Here is a 4,493-nt window from a genome sequence, read left to right on the forward strand (position 1 = left end):
CCGCTTCATCCCAGTGCATTCTCGCAGCCCATCGGCTCCGTTAACAAGTGAGGGAACAGTTGGCCTGCAGCGTAAGGCCGATGCGGGGCGACGTTTATTTATTTATTTATTTATTTATTTATTTATTTATTTATTTATTTATTTATTTATTTATTTATTTATTCCTCAAAGGTCTCTGATGAGACATTACATGAGGGAGTGGGCGTTACAGGGCATATAAGTATAACAAAAATCTTAATGAGATGTTTTCGATGATGCGCTTGAAAATTTTGGGGTCGATGATCAATATGAGATGTTTTCAATGAGCCGTTTGAATATTTTGGGGTCGATGACTGTAGCGACTTCGGTGGGCAGGCCATTCCAGTCCTGTGCGGTGCGCAAGAAAAAAGACTGCTGAAAAGTAGTAGTGTGAGCTTGAGGGGGATACACTGCATTAATGTGGCTGGAGCGGGAGATACGGTGGGCTCTCTTTATGTACGTGTTATCAGATGGCAAAGAATAAAAAAAATTTATGAAAAAGGTTAAGACGCCGTGAGGCTAGGGAGGGTAAGTTTAATTGTGTTTTTAGTGCCGAAATACTCGAATAGTAGGAATAATTTGACAAAATTAATCTTGTTGCTCTGTTCTGAACTGATTCGAGGGCATTAATTAGTAAGGTTATTTTGGTATGGGTCAAAAATAGCATTAGCATACTCTAGTTTAGGACGCACAAACGTTTGGAAAGCAAGTTGTTTAATAGGGGGAGAAGCGATAGAAAGGTTACGTCGTATATAACCTAGAGCGCGGTTAGAGGAATTTATTATCTGGTTAGTATGCTGTATCCATGTTAGGTTGGTTGGTTGGTTTGTGGGGTTTAACGTCCCAAAGCGACTCAGGCTATGAGAGACGCCGTAGTGGAGGACTCCGGAAATTTCGACCACCTGGGGTTCTTTAACGTGCACTGACATCGCACAGCACACGGGCGCCTTGCTTTTCGCCGCCATCGAAAAGCTGCCGCCGAGGCCGGGATTCGATACCGCGTCCTTGGGAACAGTAGTCTAGCGCCGTAACCACTGCGCCACCCCGGCGGGGTTGTATCCGTGTTAGGTCACATGAAATATGTACACCGAGGTATTTCACTGATTCAGTTTTTGCAATCTGCATGTTATTGATGCAGTAATCGGGAGCAATGTAGTTACGACGGCGGTGAATGGGCAAGTGAACAGTTTTAGAGGCATTTAAAGACATGAGCCAAGTGTTACACCAGTCCTGTATGCGAGAAAGATCCCTTTGTAACGAGAGAGAGTCAGCGGAACTTGTTATTGCTCAGTAAACGACGCAGTCATCAGCGAAGAGGCGAATATGAGAAGAAATATTGTTAGGCAGGTAATTAATGTATATCAAAAAAAAAGAAGAGGCCCAAGCACCGTACCTTGCGGTACGCCTGAAAGCACTGGGATTAAGGAGGAAGAATGTGAGTTAGCATACACGAACTGTTGACGGTTAGCCAAAAATCCTCGCATCCAGCTCAGAACGCACGGATGAATGTTAAGACGTGATAATTTCAACAAAAGACGACAATGGGGAACCTTATCAAACGCTTTTTCAAAATCTAAAAATATCGCGTCAGTCGGGATGTTGCTGTCCAGGTTTAAATGTAGGTCGTGCAGGAAAAGAGCAAGCTGAGTGTCACAAGAATGATTTTTGCGGAAACCATGCTGATTAGGATTAAAGAAATTTACGGACGTTAAAAATTTGGCAATCTGAGAATATAAAATATGTTCCATTATTTTACAAGAAACGCTTGTTATTGAAATTGGGCGGTAGTTACTCGGTGATGAACGGCTTCCTTTCTTGAAGACTGGGATGACCTTGCCCACCTGCCAGTCACGTGGGATTGAACCGGTTTCGAGTGAATCCTGAAAGATGAGTGATAAAAACAGGCTACATGGATGTTTAGTATTTTTTTTTTTTAAACTTTGGCGTTAATACCATCTATACCAGTAGGTGACGAGTTCTTCAAGGATTCAATGACTTTAACAATGCCCATGGGATGAAATGTGACGTTTTGCCTCAGTGGGTGCGTAAGGTATGGTGTATCTGGAAAAGTGTCATGCGGTTCGTTAGTGAAGACTGAACTAAATGTTTTATTCAAAATATCTGCGACCTCGTTCTCAGGTATAGGAAGCTCGGAGCTGTTAAGAAGTGAAATCTGAGTAATTTGATTAGGGTTAATGGTCTTCCAAAAGCGTTTAGGGTTATTTTGCAACATAGAGGGTAAAGTGGTAGAAAAAAAACTGACGTTTAGCTTGAGCAGTTGACTTGTCGTATTCTTTTAGGACTGCGTAATATTTCTGCCTTGCGTTTGGGGTGTTAGATCGTTTAGCTGAACGGAAAAGGCGTTTTTTCTTGTTGTTTAGACGTTTGAGGGATGCGGTAAACCATGGTGATGTTACTTTTTCTGCTATTGTAATTGTGGGAATGTAAAGATGCATAACCTGATGCATCTCTGCTTTGAAAAGTAGCCAGTTTGTCTCGACAGAATTCAGAGGAAAGTTAGCGGCGAAGGTGACGAAATAGTCAGATAATGCTCTGTTCATGCTGGCATAGTCCCCTCTATCATATAAAGTAAGTGTATTTTTGTTTTTTTGTTTCTTTTGTATGTTGCAATGAAAGGAAGTGTGTACAGCGATCAGGCCTGATATGATCGGAGGACCGGGGTTGAGGAAGGCATATGACGGGAAGAGTTGTTAAGAGAAGAGTAAACTGAAGATTTATTTCACATATTTACAACGCAAACGTGCAAGCACGTGAAAGGGAGCGAGGTAGCTCTTAATGAACTGGGAGCACAGGCGAGTCCCACTGAAGCAGCCCTCGGAGGCTGCTTAAATAATTTTCCAGTCCAACTGTGGAACCTGCAGCTTCCCAAACGTCCAATGGGCGCTGAGCCGCTTCTTTTGGCTCCACCCATGGCTTCTTTGGCTCCGCCCGGTTGTTCCACCAGCATCTCACGCACAAACGCGCACACATATACACGCCTCCTCGCACTTGTACAGGGAATGCTGCAGACCGCTGCCGTCCCCGTGGCTCTCTATGATGCGGCGATGTCTCATCTGGTTCCAGGCATCTTCAATGGCGCCGGCCAGGCGATGGTGTACTCCTCCTCAGCAGCACAATGCCTCGTCTTAATGGCCATCGAGCAGCACGTGCAGCAGCTCCTTTGAATTCACCGCCGCCTCCCTAAGATCAATTAAAGAAGCAATCTTCCGCAGTGAAGTCCCTGTACGTTGTCTTGCTGCAACGAGGCCAGCCAGGCGATAGGGCACCCATCTCCCCGCCGCCAAACTGGAGCCTGAGGGAACTACACCCTGGCCTAAGCCAGTATGTCTTAATGATCACGTGTTGACACAACCAGCCGCTGCTGGGTCACAACACGACGGCGTGCCGCGGCTCTTGGTTCGCCCCGCCGCCGTGGTCCATTGTTCAGAAAAAGGGTCAAAGGACGCCTGTTTCGGTTGCCGACAAAAGCGCTTGACTTCACTTAGCTTGTACAAGACGCGCCTCTCCATGTCGGGAAGATAAGGATCCGTGCTCCTTTGTCCTCATGTCCCCCGTTAACACGCCTCAGCCCGATGTCGCACTCTCGAAAAACCACATCCGGTTCTCCAGCGGCTCTCTCCGAATGTGCTGACTCTCCGGGACGATTTATAGCCGATTGCTCGGGCATAACAGGTATCAGAATGGAGCTGGCGTGGACTCGTCGAAATTTTAGAAAAGCTCACCGTAAACAAGAAAAGGAAAACAGTGTTTTCTGAGGTGGGACGAGATTCCGCGGACGTTTCCGTGTCTGCCGCGCGCGCCGACACATTGTTTGGAGGCAGTAGTACGACCTTCGAGCCACCACCCCAGCCCGTCTCCAAGATCGCTCCGAGGCACTGGTAAAATCGCTAGAAGGGTGCAGGCGGACCGCACGCCGGAACTATGTGTGAGCGGGGGCTGTTAAAAAAAAGAAAAAAAAAGAAAAATAAATATGCTGCTTTGTTCCTTTGACCGAGTGTTGCGGGGTGGTGGTGGGGGTGGTGAAAACGTTTATTGCATATTTGGAGGTTTGTTTGATGGGGAGCATTAAGGGCCTCGGCCTTACAATACTGGGTGGAGACCCTAGCCAGGGACCCCATTGGCGGTTACCGCCGCCCGCGCACGCCGCGTTAAGGCCCTTTGGGCCTGTACGTAGCAGCAGCCGAGCAGGATCGCCTCCCAGTCCTCCCGGGAAGGGTTAGGGATGGGGGAAGGGATGGGCTTCGTTGGCAGGCCCATACCATGTGGTAGGTGTCAGCCACCTCCCACAGTACTGGCACTGGCCAATGAATTGGGAGTCAAAATGTTTAAGTACTGCGGGCACAGCATCGTGTTAGTGAAGAGGCGCAGGAGCAGCCTTTCGTTCGCTTTTCCTGACCTTTTGCAGGAGTTAGGGTATTTGCGATGCGAGTTTTGATAAAAAATTACAATATCTT

The 4,493-nt window shown here is 47.0% G+C and overlaps 1 long non-coding RNA gene across 1 annotated transcript; it reads right to left on the reverse strand.

The window, feature by feature from the left end:
• Positions 1-295: 295 nt before the first annotated feature.
• On the reverse strand, positions 296-1,901 carry LOC146205586 (uncharacterized). Its single transcript, XR_014703205.1, has 2 exons — positions 1,811-1,901; positions 296-366 (listed from the first exon to the last, which is right to left on the reverse strand). It is a non-coding gene; the product is annotated as an uncharacterized LOC146205586 (long non-coding RNA).
• Positions 1,902-4,493: the final 2,592 nt, after the last annotated feature.

The sequence above is a fragment of the Amblyomma maculatum genome, chromosome 1 (assembly GCF_055883805.1).
Source record: "Amblyomma maculatum isolate TAMU_Amacu chromosome 1, ASM5588380v1, whole genome shotgun sequence".
Taxonomy (NCBI): Eukaryota; Metazoa; Arthropoda; class Arachnida; order Ixodida; family Ixodidae; genus Amblyomma; species Amblyomma maculatum.